Here is a 15,975-nt window from a genome sequence, read left to right on the forward strand (position 1 = left end):
ACCTCAGGGGAAAACAGTCCGGAACCTGCATTTGGTCTCCAAGTGCCAGAGGCCTAGAGTGGCTACCCCCTGCCAACAAATGTTGATATGGTCCCTCTGAATGGATTTTAATTGCAAGCAGATTTGGTAGCCCATCTCAGCTAAAGGAAGATAGGGCTGCCTACACCTTGGCTCTACCTCTCTTTTAAATCAGAACCAGTGAAGGCGGTGAAGGTCCCGTGTGAGTGTCTGGAGGCGGTTGGAGGATGGATGGCAGCTAATGGATTGAGGTTGAATCCTGACAAGACAAAAATACTGTTCTTGGGGGACAGTGTGGAGTACTCCCTGATCCTGAATGGGGTAACTGTGCCCCTGAAGGACCAGGTGCACAGCCTGGGAGTCATTTTGGACTCACAGCTGTCCATGGAGGCGCAGGTTAATTTTGTGTCCAGGGCAGCTGTTTACCAGCTCCATCTGGTACACAGGCTAAGACCCTACCTGCCCGCGAACTGTCTCGCCAGAGTGGTGCATGCTCTAGTTATCTCCCGCTTGGACTACTGCAATGTGCTCTATGTGGGGCTACCTTTGAAGGCGACTCGGAAACTGCAATTAATCCAGAATGGGCAGCTAGACTGGTGACTGGGAGTGGCTGCTGAGACCATATAACCCCGGTCCTGAAAGATCTTCATTGGCTCCCAGTACGTTTCTGAGCACAATTCAAAGTGTTGGTGCTGACCTTTAAAGCCCTAAACGGCCTTGGTCCTGTATACCTGAAGGAGCGTCTCCACCCCCATCATCCAGCTCGGATACTGAGGTCCAGCGCTGAGGGCCTTCTGGCAGTTCCCTCACTGCAAGAAGTGAGGTTACAGAGAACCAGGCAGAGGGCCTTCTTGGTAGTGGCATCTGCCCTGTGGAACGCCCTCCCAGTGGATGTCAAGGCAACAAACAACTATTTTACTTTTAAAAGACAACTGAAGGTGGCCGTGTTTAGGGAAGTTTTTAATGTCTGATGCTGTATTGTTTTTAATATTCGGTTGGAAGCTGCCCAGAGTGGCTGGTGAAACCCAGCCAGATGGGTGGGGTGTAAATAAATTATTATTATTATTATTATTATTATTATTATTATTATTATTATTATTATTGGCATATCCTATTGGTGCCCTTGTACTTATGTCTTCTTTTTGATGCTGAAAAATCTATTTCTACACAATTCCAGTAAACCAAGTGTGATTGAGCACATAGAGATATTTATCCTCTTTATCGCTGAGTATTCGGTATATATTAATGTCCTGCTAATGGGTTTTGACCCAGTTAGGAAGCTAAATCAGATTCATACACACATACACACAAAATATAATTGTAATATTAAAAACTGAGTTCTATAAAATTGCAAGAAGACCTGGGTTGTCACTGGCTCCTGGAAACACTTGTGAAAGTATATGCCTGTTGAAATAAGAATGTATTTTATCTCCACAGTTAGTGGTTCCACTATTCAGGAAGAGCCCAGAGTCCTAAAATTAATAACCAGCAATGCCACATGTGAATTATAGAGGTTCTATTTCATGCAGAGGGATAAATGAATAATCCTACTATAAACCCATTAAAGATGTTCATGCAGTGGAATGTATAGGTTAATAAAGTGCTCAATAATAAATAAATTAACTGGCCGGTAATAAATTTCAAGGGTTTCTCATCACCCCATTTGAGAACTACAGGGAATGTATATGATAAAAAAATAAGGAAAACTAGATTCAGTAGCAGTTATGTGAAGAAAAGTTGTGCTCACTTAGAATATGTTTTAATTGAGACTCCATTCACTAAAAGACACCTGTGTTCCCATGACAGAGAAGAGTATCACAACCAGATCTTAGGGAACATTTAGTAGTTTTGCATCTAATAAGCGTGGTAATGCAATCTGAGTTGCTTGCCACTGTCCTGGGGTTTTTATGACCCCCAGTTCCATAATAACATCAGAGAGGGTCTGATGCAATTGCATAAAGCATTGTACAATATTCACAGTCAGTGGAAGCTGTGTACAAAGAAGAAGAAGAAGAAGAAGAAGAAGAAGAAGAAGAAGAAGAAGAAAAGGTGTGCACTTACAAGATCTAGCTTTAACTAATTTGGTACTTCAGAAAACAGACTACTTCATTCTGAACTGCTTTGGAGGCTGTCACATTTGGGTTGGGGTCTGAGTTTGTGTCAGAGAAATGAGGTTTTGTTTCCACCTATTCACTACTGGATTATTTTTTTTTTTTTAAGTGAGACTATAACTCCCCCACCTTTGGCAGAAGTGGATGAAATTTGCAGGTATAATGGCCTCTCCAGAGTAGATAAAGCCTGCTGAATTACAGGTGGATTACAGATATTTTTTGTATTGGGCACATTTAATGTTTGGGTTTTTTTATTTTTAGGAAATGTTTATAATTTCTTCTTCTTCTTCTTCTTCTTCTTCTTCTTCTTCTTCTTCTTCTTCTTCTTCTTCTTCTAAAAAGAGAATTTGATGAAATTTCCAGGCATGGTAGACCCTTCTGAGGGAGTGAATCCTGCCAGCTTTCAGAAGGATAGCTTTCCTCTGGGGGAAGCCATGTTCTTCAAATGTGTGTGTTGAATGTGCTTTAACTCTATGGTGTAGATCTGCCTACAGCCATTTAATCCACTCTAATATTTATCAATTTATTTACGTACATAAGTCACTTTGAGTTTCCTGTGGCAACAAAGCTACGAATAAATTTAATATTGATAATAATAATAATAATTGTGGTAATAATAATAATAATATCTATTCTAAGGGGGAGGGATGAACCAATGACTAATAAGAACACACACAAACAAGCAACTTGAGTCTCATGAACAACAGCAACTAGCTTCCTTTGCGAAAGGGGGAAAATCAGATTTGTTGCTCTGAACATTTTTGTGTCTAACCCCTCCAACCACTGTGACTCCCAGATGAGCCAACTTGGGCACCAGGTTATGGGTGCCAGCGTGCATGACATCATGACATCACAACAACCCCCCCCCCCCGGGCTCAGAACCTGACTTCCGGTGGTACCAGGTTCAGATGTCTTGGAAGGCCTCGGAAAGGTGCTTTCCAAGATCTTGTGAGACCTCGGAACCTGACTTCCGGTGGAACTGGAAGCTGGTTCTGTAGTCTCAGAAGGCCTCAGAAAGCATCTCTGAAGCCTCAAAGATGCTGTCCGAGGCCTTGCGAGATCTCAGAAGTTGAATGGGGGCCCTGCAGTGTGGGTGCTAAGCACCCAGAACATTTTGTGGGTGCTCAGGCACCAAGAGGCCCCAATACTTGGTGCTCCTAGTGGCCCCTGAAAGGTTTCCCTAAAGCAAATGTGGCCCCTAGGCCGAGAAGGACTTCTCACCATTGTCCTATAAGGCAGTTTCCTATTTTGTTATGTAGGAGTATCTTCAGGAGAAGATCTGTAATGGTGGATTTGCCTTCGCTGAAATTCAGCTTGCCAGCTACAAATTTTATTTCCCTGCAATGTACCATATTTTTTGCTCTATAAGACTCACTTTTTCCCTCCTAAAAAGTAAGGGGAAATGTGTGTGCGTCTTATGGAGCGAATGCAGGCTGCGCAGCTATCCCAGAAGCCAGAACAGCAAGAGGGATTGCTGCTTTCACTGCGCAGCGATCCCTCTTGCTGTTCTGGCTTCTGAGATTCAGAATATTTTTTTTCTTGTTTTCCTCCTCCAAAAACTAGGTGCGTCTTGTGGTCTGGTGCATCTTATAGAGCGAAAAATACGGTACATCTGCAGAAGGGTTTTAGGTGTGCCAGGGTACTCTCAATTCACACAGGATGATGGGGAGACCTAATTGATCCTGATGAGAGTGCTGTTCAATGGATGCTCTGGACTTAAAATATATTCTAGGATCCTCTGCAACATCCAGGAGTTCTATGGCAGGTTCTTAAATGGGATCTGTGTCCCTGATGGCAAAAAGCTGGACAATCAAATAAGCCACACATGAGACGGGCATAGAACATTATTATTATTCTTATTAAAAATACTACAGTTTTTGCCAGACTCTGTATATCCCATGGATTATACAGGCATTTGGAAATTGTATGTGTTTGGTCCCATGATATTCATTGTGAAAACCCAACGGAGCTGCTTTTGTTCACTTTCAACTGGTTTCGAGTGCAAGTCAAAATGTCGTAAAACTTAAAGACACTGCGGTATGTCACCGGTGAAACACATATACTGAAGTGTACATTCGAAATTGTACTTAACCTCTAAAGTAGGCAGTTTTGTAGATTTGATTTTTTGTTTTTTATGGCCTACTCTAGATGACCAGTCATGGCTATAAGTTGAGAGCCGCACACAATGTCCCAAGGCAGTCGACATTTTTCTCATCAAGGAACATTAGCGAAATAACTTTTGAATCTGAATAGGTGAGAGAATAGTAGAAGTTAATCCATGGGAGTACAACCACAGTAATTGATGCAATAGGAAATTATGATTTTAAAAGCACATCTGCTCTATCGCTTCGCCTCAGTTCTCTCCACCTTAATCATTATTACGTTTTTAGTAAATGATGTTTTAGTAGTCTTTTTACATGAAGAAAATTTGGTTGTTGAAAACATGTATAAGTCTCATAGTGCTTTATATTATGCAGGAGTTCTTCTAAATGTCTCCCATGTAAACCAAGTAAATGTTTTTATATATGTTTGTTTGTTTGTTTAATTTATATGCCGAGTTTTCATCCCAGGAGCTCAATGTTATGTACATAGTTCTCAGAGCTACATTACAGTGGTACCTCGGGTTACATACACTTCAGGTTATATACGCTTCAGGTTATAGACTCTGCTAACTCAGAAATAGTGCTTCAGGTTAAGAACTTTGCTTCACGATGAGAACAGAAATTGTACAGCAGCGGCGCAGCGGCAGCAAGAGGCCCCATTAGCTAAAGTGGTGCTTCAGGTTAAGAACAGTTTCAGGTTAAGAACAGACCTCCGGAACGAATTAAGTACTTAACCTGAGGTACCACTGTATACTTAACAAACTACAGTCCTCAGCATTCTTGGCCCGTGGCAAAAAAGCTACCGGTACTGATAAATTTAATAATAGTAATAACAATAACAACAACTACTCTAAGGGGAAGGGATGATTTCAAGTTTTATTTCTTCGTTGCATTTATATCTCACTTGTTTCTCCAGCGATCTCAAGGTGGTGTACACGGTTCTCTTCCTTCCTCACTTAATCCCCACAACAACCCCGTGAAGTAGGTTAGGCTGAAAGACAGTGACTAGCCCAAGTGAGCTTCATGGCCGAGAGCAAATTTGAACCCTGGTCTTCCAGGTCCTAGTCCAACACTAACCACTACACCACACTGGTCCTCAAGCTTTCATAGGGATGGTTTTCAAAATACGCTGGGCAGACTCCAGCTAAGCCATACTCAGGGTAGACTGAATGGGCATTAAAGTCATACCTCATGTTATGTTTGCTTCAGGTTGAGCGTTTCAGGTTGCGTCCCACAGTGACCTGGAAGTACCAGAAAGGGCTACTTCCGGGTTTCGCTGCTCACGCATGTGCAGATGCGCAAAATGACGTCATGTGCATGCGCAGAAGCAGTGAATTGTGACCCTCGCACGGGCAGACGCGGGTTGCGTTCTACTCATGTTGCGAATGGGCCTCCAGAACGGATCCCATTCACAACCAGAGCTACCACTGTACTAACTTAATTCCAGCAATTTTGGTGGGTTTACTCTCAGCATGGATACAGTCCAATTTTTCTGCCCCAGCTCCCCCCTGTTATCCATTGGTGTGGACAGAGATTGGAGTGTGGATGTCAGGGACTGGGCAGAGGAGGAATGGTGGAGACCGCCTCCCCAGCCTTACCCTTCTAGAGAAGAAGAATTACAGCAGGGGTTTGAGGGAGGTCACAGCTCAGAGACAGATGAGGGGGAAAGCTGGGAAATAATGGGAGAGGAGGAGGAGGAAAAAGAAGCACCAGGAGAGTGACAGCTGATGGACTCAGTGTCTTTAGAAAGCATTCCAGAACCCCCGTCTCCCAGAACACGGCGGGCCTTGAAAGTAGGAGAGCAAAGAGCTCAAAGGCAGAGGGCAGTTTTCAGCACCCACAGCGATGACTCATGAGGAAGTGGGAGAGACGGAGGGGGTGGAGATTCACTTGGGGCAACGCCATTATTCTGACAGGCTGCTTTCCCAAGTCTCTCTCTGCTAATATTGAAAGCAGATGGTAAGGACTTTCCGTTGTCTTGACTGCTCCTGGAAACCTGCTGTGACGGCTGGTTCCTCTGCTGCCTGACAGTGGACGGGGTGCCATTATAATGAAGGAGTTCAAATTCCAATGAAGTGGAGATACCCAACACTGTGCTGGACTACAACTCTCATCATCGCTGACCGTTGGTCATGCTGGCTGGCGCTGATGGGAGTTGTAGTCCAAAACGTCTGGAGGGCTGGTTACCCCTGTATGAAAAGAGATAAAAACTAACTGCAAAATATTCTCCTAAAAGGGACACCCCCCCCAGTTTAACCTTGAATGCATCTACGAGCTAACACTTACATTCCCAGGATGTCTGTCTGCCGTCCCCCACCCCAAGAGATTTGAAATGCCATTCCTGAAAAAGACTCAGAAACTAGAGAAGACCAACATCCCGACTATATTGATCTCAAACCTTATTATTTTGATTGGAGGTGGGTGGCAGTGCTGTGTAATCTTGTTGCATTCTTTGCGGTTAGTAGAACAGTATACGTTTTGGCCTCAGCTCTCAAACATTTGTTGCACAATTTGTTGGAAGTAATCATACTGCACCTTTACCCAAGTGGAAGGCCGGTTAAAAATTCCTCAGGGAAATTTTGAAAGATTTGCTGAGCCCACAGCCTCGAGTGCAGAAATACTTGTGAAGCAAAACACTCCAGCTACCCAAAATATTATTAGCAACTCCTTTCAACTCCATCCTGTATTTCATATTGCCTTAGGTAAAGGAGATCATGCTGAAGCCAATGAGACATGGAAAACAATGTACATTTATGAACCGTTGCCATTGGATTTCGTAACTCCTGAAGGAGGCTGTCAGTGAGCATGCACTGTTTAGCACCTGCTCTACGCTTCCATCATCTGCAACCCAAAATCTTAAGAAAATGCCTTTGAGATGATTTCGGTGTTCAGTAGTGGTACGTGGGGTGGAGCCACCCTCACGACACTGAGATTCCTGATGCTTACCCTGGAAGGGGAAAGGTTGGGACCATCAGGAGTTCAGCCTACACTCGAGTAGGACCCTGGCAGAGACACATGAATGACTGGCATGTTCCCTCCCTCCTGGTTGATCGTTTGGGAGCTTCATAAGCTTTCTTCTGCCCGAACATCACAGCGACTGATGCCAACTGACACTGGCACACTTAGAGATCCGCAGAGTTTGCGCATCATGCGTGACAGACCTCAGCAACTCAGCATTTTGGCTAATCTACTTTATTTACATATAAACACACACGGAGAACTGCAACATGGCTCTCTCTCTCTCTCTAGTATCAGAAAGCACAGAGAAAAAGAACAAAGGACGATAGTCCCACTTCACGGAACACAGTAAGACGAACATCCTGTCTCCGTCACTTCCCACTCTGGAGTCAAAACATACACTGTCATGTGATAGATAACAATCCCATGACTGCAATCACGGAGCAGGAATTCTAACAGGCACAACATGGTTGTACCAGAGGGATTGTCATTGCCAAGCTGATGGTCTCATTTGAGCATCTGAGCAGTCCTGGCCTGTCTAGTTAAGCAGCAGCGACAGTGGTGTTAGGAGGGCGGATTCACCCCACCACATGCACGGCTACCACCTATCTCATGTGTTAGGTACTAAAACCCAAGGCCAGGCAGACAGATGGAAAGTCATAAGGAGGAAGTTATCCAGGCCAACGACCAGCAGTGGCTCTGGCTTGTTCCCAAGATCTCACCTGACTTCCTGGGCTAGGAGTATTATGGATCGTGTTCCAACCCTACATATCCAACCAGCAACAGCAGTAGCACAGGAAATTACTGTCTGATCTACAGACACCATCTGTCTTGACTGAGCTGTAGGCTGATGTTAGGAATGTAGGAACTGAGTTAGCCCATTGGTCCATCATGATCTGCTATGGAAAAAACACAACAACCCACTATAAAGAAATAGATAAAAGAAAGGAGGCTAAAGAAACCAGAGAACATGTGTGGAGACCGGAGCACCATTACCAGAAATCTGTGGTTTTTTCTTAGTTTTACCGTCACTGCCAACCACTCGTCTCCTGAAGTATCACCATCACCATAAAAAAAGATTTGTTACCACATGTGCTACAGCACTGTAATGACTTTTCCAACAAAGGACTATGCAGAAGAGAAAAACCCTAGATTTTGCAAATATTTTCGCCTAAACTTTAGCATGCACAATTAGTTGCCCTGGTGCTGAACTTGGCATTGTAACCATATAATTACAGTCTTCCTGGTACTTGATAATCTCCCTGCTTTTGCAGCAGCCCACACAAGGAGACAAACGCGGCTGGGTTTTCAAACAGCTGGAGGTTCTGCCACTCATGGATGTGCGACCAAACGTTTTCACAAGGTCTAATTGAGACACTTTCCTGACTTCCATTGAAGTCAATGGAGCCGAAGTTCATGGCACAATCTGGTAATTTTGGACCACTCTTCCCCCAACCTGGTTCCTTCAAGATGTTTTGGACTACAACTCCCATCATCTCTTGCAGGTATGATCCATGGTCAGGGATGATGAGAGTTGTAATCTGAAACATCTGGATGGAACCAGGTTGGCAAAGATGCTTTCAACTTCGGACTTAATAGTCTTACCTAGGGTGAGGGTTGTCTTAGATGGCAATGTTTTGATGAGACTTTGGGAAAGAAAATTATCGTTGAGTGCCCTTTGGAACCAACCCTTCTGTGATGCTCACCCCATGTTGGGCACCCCAAGTCTAAACAGTCTTCCTGATGGGACTTGGGCTTTGTGCAGCAATAGCAAAGAGCAGCTCTTGGTTCTGCTGTGCTTGTGTATCTCATCAGATTGCTTGGTTCGGCTCTTTCGTGGCACTGACTCCAAGCTTTTTCCTTTGCTTTGACCAGTGCCTTTTTTTGGTTAAAATAAAATAAAGTAAAGATGATAAAAGTGCTGTGGGTGCAAGCACGTAATGGCTGACATGGGCAGCGAAAAAAAGGAAAGAAAAAGAGCTGCCAGTACTCCATACTGGTGAGTACTGTACCAAGGGGGGTTTCCTGGTATGACGTCTCCCTCCCTGGCCGTGACCACAGGTCCTGGGTTCTGGTCCACTCTTGAGAGCTGCCTATGTTGTTGTTTAGTCATTTAGTCATGTCCAACTCTTCGTGACCCCATGGACCAGAGCATGCCAGGCACTCCTGTCTTCCACTGCCTCCTGCAGTTTGGTCAAACTCATGCTGGTAGCTTCGAGAACACTATCCAACCATCGCATCCTCTGTCGTCCCCTTCTCCTTGTGCCCTCCATCTTTCCCAACATCAGGGTCTTTTCCAGATAGTCTTCTCTTCTCAGGAGGTGGCCAAAGTATTGGAGCCTCAGCTTCAGGATCTGTCCTTCCAGTGAGCTATGCCTATGGCTTAGCTCTAACAGTTTTGCTCACAGATCATTCTAGTTACCAGCCACATATATGAATTGTAAGGTGTAATCTTACTTAGGCTGCAGTTTCCTCTTTCATTCTGCAGGAATGCAGCAGCTAAGCCCATTCATCTTAGCGCCAGCGGTTCATTCCCCAACATAATTGCAAAAGAATCCCATTGAATCTGATACTGGTATAAAACAACATTCGCGTTCAGTCTAAGAGACATTTCACCCCAAAGGATAACGCTGCGGCAGGTGCTGGTGCAGCTTCTGATGAGTGGCGTGTAATGTCAGTTCAAGATAAGGATATAACATGTTAAAAGGAATCCACTCAATCGGAATCCCACGGCACTATATCAGCACTTAATAGGCCTGGCTTTCCTGGATGGGAGATGACTGGCTAAAAGGCCAAGTGCAGTATCATTGAAAGGACTGCCAAATTGGTTTCTAAAAACAGGAGAAGACTTTTCCTATCACTCCTGTCCTAGGAGGGGCTCCTGGGGAACCCTTGTTAAAATACTGCCACCAAACTATAGATGAGAAAAACTGAGTGATTTCCCCCCACCTTCTTCTAATGAAGTTTGTCTGTTGGTGTAGTTTATATATATATATATATATATATATATATATATATATATATATATATATGCTTTCGTAGATTTTCACGGGTACAGGAATGCAGGTTTTGGTGTCTTCGGGTATCTTCCCGTGTAAGAGTTGGGGTGTCTAGGCGACGTTTCGACGAGGTCTCACTCGTCATCTTCAGGCTGGTGCTTTCGGCTTCTTGTTACTAGAACATATATATGTTCTATGTACTATATATATAGTACATATTAGCTTTCGTAGATTTTCACGGGTACAGGAATGTAGGTTTTGGTGTCTTCGGGTGTCTTCAACCTACATAGTACATATTATATTATATATGTACTACTATATTATATGTACATACTATATTATATATGTACTAGAACATATATATGTTTTCGGCTTCTTGTTACTAGAACATATATATATATGTAGGTTTTGGTGTCTTCGGGTGTCTTCCCGTGTAAGAGTTGGGGTGTCTAGGCGACGTTTCGACGAGGTCTCACTCGTCATCTTCAGGCTGGTGCTTTCGGCTTCTTGTTACTGGAACAGAGCAGGATCTCAGTGTTTGAGTTCCTATAAATACTGTTGAGGGGGTGTGGTGTATAGCCTCCAACGTTCTGGGCAGAGAGGAAGTTCCCAGGTTAGTGTGCCTTTTCTTCTTTTGTTCATTAATTACTTGAGGGATATCTTGAGAGATTTCTTGAGTGATATTCTGAGTACCATTTAGGAGGGTCATTAGGTGTGAATTAGTTGCTAAAGCTTTCGTGTCTTGACCTCTTGAGCTTGTGAAGAGTTTTTCTGAGAAGATGGCTGTACTGCACTTAGTTGTGCTCTGGCTTGGCTTCGTGTATAGGGGCGAGCTGTGGTTTTGTGCCCTGTGCCAGCCAGATCTGTGTAGGGATTGCAGGGGGGTGCAGCATCCGGAGGTGCCACTATGGTTTGGCTACTGGATGGTGTCTGTAATTTATCTGTGGAGAGGGTCTGGGTTTGGGTCTGGTGTGGTTGATTGGAGATGGCGTTCTGTGTGCCTCTGGTTCTGGTGTCGGTTTTTGTGGGGAGGGCTAATTTCCAGATGTCTGGCAGGCGGGACGTGTCGTCACGCTTGTTCATGTTGTGAGGGTGTTTCTCTATCTCGATGGCTTCCATGATTATTCTCTTGTGGTGATGTTCCATATTAAAGAGCAATTTGGAGTCTGCAAAATTAATTTCGTGTCCTGTTTCTTTCATGTGTTGGTAAAGAGAGGAAGTTTTTTCTTCTTTTTTGACGGCATTCTTGTGTTCTGCGATACGTGCATTTATTCGTCTGTTTGTTTGTCCAATGTACGTGGCTGGGCAGACTTTGCAGGGTATTTCATAGACCCCTTGGTTTTCTAACTGGATTTTATCTTTGGGGTTTCTGAGGATATTGGCTATTTTTTGGTTGGTGCAAAAGGCTGTTTTGATATTGTGTTTATGGAGGATTTTGCTAATTTTATCTGTAGTGCCCTTGATATAAGGAAGGAGGGCCATGCCATTGTTTTCTTCTGTGTCTTGGTTTTTGGGGGGTGTTTCTTTTTGGATTAGTTTCGTAACCCTGTTTTGCTGGTATCCGTTGGCGATTAACACATTTGAGAGATTCTGTAACTCAGTTGTCAAGTGGTCTTTGTCAGCCAGGCGTTTGGTTCTGGAGATGAGAGTCTTGGCTACGGAGTTTATTTGTGCAGGGTGGTGGTGTGATTGTGCATGTAAGTAGCGGTTGGTGTGTGTTTTTTTCCGGTAGATAGTGTGTCCTAGGGAGCCATCAGGTTTTTTGTAGATTAGGACGTCAAGGAAGGGAAGTTGGTTGTTGGCTTCTATTTCCATAGTGAATTGTATTTTGGGGTGTAGGCTGTTGAGATGTGTGAGGAAGCTATCTAGTTTTTCTTTCCCGTGTGGCCAAATTACAAAGGTGTCGTCAACATATCTGAGCCAAAGTTTGGGTTTGTGTTCTGACTTGTCTAAAGCATTGGTTTCAAAGTGTTCCATGTACAGATTTGCGATGACCGGTGAGAGGGGTGATCCCATAGGTGCTCCTTCTATCTGTTTGTATCTTTGTCCATTGTGGATGAAGTACGTGTTGGTTAGGCAGTGGTTGGTCAGGTCCAGGATGTATTCGGGGGGATTGTATTTGTTTTGAATGGCTGTCAAGGCTTCATTAATGGGCACTTGTGTGAAGAGAGATACAACATCGAAGCTCACAAGTAGGTCATCGGGATGTAGGTTTTGCTTCTTTATTGTTTCTATGAACTGGAAGGAGTTTGTAACGTGTGAAGCGATAGATTCTGCATAGGGCTGAAGTTGCTTAGCGAGAAATTTAGCGAGATTTTGTAGAGGTGAGCCTATGGAGCTGACTATTGGTCTGAGTGGTGTTCCTTCTTTGTGTATCTTGGGGAGACCGTAGAGTTTGGGGCATCTGGATGATTTTTCTCTGGGGATGATTCTTAGCTGGATTTCTTCACTGATAGGAGAGGCTTTTATTTTGGATTTGGTGGTTTTTTCCAGATAGGTGGTGGGATCTGTTTTTATAGGTTGGTAGGTAGGGTCTTGGAGTAGATTTGATAGTTTTGCTTGGTAGTCCGATGTGTTCATCACAACAGTGGCATTACCTTTGTCTGCTGGGAGAATGATTATGTTGTTGTCTTTCCTCAGGTTGGTGAGTGCTTTCTGTTCTTCTTTGTGTAAATTGCTTCTGGGTGGTTTGCTGGAGCAGAGGATGTTGGTGACTTCAAGTCTGATTTTATTGGCTTCATCTGGGTTGATTTTGGTTAGGCTAGCTTCGACTCCGCATATGATGTTTTCCGTGGGGATGCGTCTCGGGGTGACTGCCCTATGCAGAATCTATCGCTTCACACGTTACAAACTCCTTCCAGTTCATAGAAACAATAAAGAAGCAAAACCTACATCCCGATGACCTACTTGTGAGCTTCGATGTTGTATCTCTCTTCACACAAGTGCCCATTAATGAAGCCTTGACAGCCATTCAAAACAAATACAATCCCCCCGAATACATCCTGGACCTGACCAACCACTGCCTAACCAACACGTACTTCATCCACAATGGACAAAGATACAAACAGATAGAAGGAGCACCTATGGGATCACCCCTCTCACCGGTCATCGCAAATCTGTACATGGAACACTTTGAAACCAATGCTTTAGACAAGTCAGAACACAAACCCAAACTTTGGCTCAGATATGTTGACGACACCTTTGTAATTTGGCCACACGGGAAAGAAAAACTAGATAGCTTCCTCACACATCTCAACAGCCTACACCCCAAAATACAATTCACTATGGAAATAGAAGCCAACAACCAACTTCCCTTCCTTGACGTCCTAATCTACAAAAAACCTGATGGCTCCCTAGGACACACTATCTACCGGAAAAAAACACACACCAACCGCTACTTACATGCACAATCACACCACCACCCTGCACAAATAAACTCCGTAGCCAAGACTCTCATCTCCAGAACCAAACGCCTGGCTGACAAAGACCACTTGACAACTGAGTTACAGAATCTCTCAAATGTGTTAATCGCCAACGGATACCAGCAAAACAGGGTTACGAAACTAATCCAAAAAGAAACACCCCCCCAAAAACCAAGACACAGAAGAAAACAATGGCATGGCCCTCCTTCCTTATATCAAGGGCACTACAGATAAAATTAGCAAAATCCTCCATAAACACAATATCAAAACAGCCTTTTGCACCAACCAAAAAATAGCCAATATCCTCAGAAACCCCAAAGATAAAATCCAGTTAGAAAACCAAGGGGTCTATGAAATACCCTGCAAAGTCTGCCCAGCCACGTACATTGGACAAACAAACAGACGAATAAATGCACGTATCGCAGAACACAAGAATGCCGTCAAAAAAGAAGAAAAAACTTCCTCTCTTTACCAACACATGAAAGAAACAGGACACGAAATTAATTTTGCAGACTCCAAATTGCTCTTTAATATGGAACATCACCACAAGAGAATAATCATGGAAGCCATCGAGATAGAGAAACACCCTCACAACATGAACAAGCGTGACGACACGTCCCGCCTGCCAGACATCTGGAAATTAGCCCTCCCCACAAAAACCGACACCAGAACCAGAGGCACACAGAACGCCATCTCCAATCAACCACACCAGACCCAAACCCAGACCCTCTCCACAGATAAATTACAGACACCATCCAGTAGCCAAACCATAGTGGCACCTCCGGATGCTGCACCCCCCTGCAATCCCTACACAGATCTGGCTGGCACAGGGCACAAAACCACAGCTCGCCCCTATACACGAAGCCAAGCCAGAGCACAACTAAGTGCAGTACAGCCATCTTCTCAGAAAAACTCTTCACAAGCTCAAGAGGTCAAGACACGAAAGCTTTAGCAACTAATTCACACCTAATGACCCTCCTAAATGGTACTCAGAATATCACTCAAGAAATCTCTCAAGATATCCCTCAAGTAATTAATGAACAAAAGAAGAAAAGGCACACTAACCTGGGAACTTCCTCTCTGCCCAGAACGTTGGAGGCTATACACCACACCCCCTCAACAGTATTTATAGGAACTCAAACACTGAGATCCTGCTCTGTTCCAGTAACAAGAAGCCGAAAGCACCAGCCTGAAGATGACGAGTGAGACCTCGTCGAAACGTCGCCTAGACACCCCAACTCTTACACGGGAAGACACCCGAAGACACCAAAACCTACATTCCTGTACCCGTGAAAATCTACGAAAGCATATATATATATATATATATATATACACACACACACACACATACACACACACACACACACACACACACACACACACACATATACTGTATATATATAGCCTTTTGTCCCTAAAAAGACCCACCTGGGCAGTTTACGACAATTAAAATCTCAATACTGTTAGAAACAGAGAAGATTTAAAAGAGCAAAGTAGAAATAGACAGAACAGAGATACATTGCTTTCTCACACCAAGATGAGGAGAAAACATTAAACACGGGGGGGCGGGGGGATGTAGTAAAGTAAAATGAACCATTACGAGGTGGATGTAAGTCCACGACAATTAAAGTATGTAAAGAGATTCAATCCATAAGGAAAGGTATCATATACGAGAAAAGCCATTATAGGACTGAATCGTATTAAATAGTATCTAACAAAAGACACATATTAAATTTGTTTTTGTCACTGTCTTTGTTTTGTCTTTTTTGTTTTTCTTTTTCTTTTTATATAGGCTGAGAAGTAAGGTTTTTAAGTCTGACATTATTTGATTTATATAGAAGGTACCAAAGTATGTATTTGTTATCGATGTATTTATTTGCATGTTTGAAATATATATATATATATAGACAGAACTTTGTATACTTGGCAAGAATAAAATGTAAAATGACTCCGGCAGAGTACGAATGTCTGAACTACCTACCTGAAAACATTAACCTCCCTTGGGAGGGAGTTCAATAATCAAGAGGCTGCCACTAAAAAGGCCTTGTCTTGTGTCCCTACACAGCTCCCTTAGTAGTGGAACACAGAGCAGGAGCTTTGAAGAGGACTGCAACTGATGGACAGATTCCTGCAAGAGGAGACAGTCCTTCAAATATCCTGGTCCCAAGCCTTTCAGTGCATCCTCTTTCTATACAGGCCTTTAACTTGTTCGACTCTTCCAACTAGTCCTCTCCTCCTCCTTTCCCTGCTCTGAGTCCCAGACAGTTCTGTGGTAAGGCTCTCCCCAAACACCAGCACATTTTTATTTTGAGAACTGGGAACCGGAAGAGAAGGAGAGGAAGCAGCCTTGAGAATGGGGTGGAGG

Source organism: Podarcis bocagei (assembly GCF_964188305.1).
Source record: "Podarcis bocagei genome assembly, chromosome: 4".
NCBI classification, from domain to species: Eukaryota; Metazoa; Chordata; class Lepidosauria; order Squamata; family Lacertidae; genus Podarcis; species Podarcis bocagei.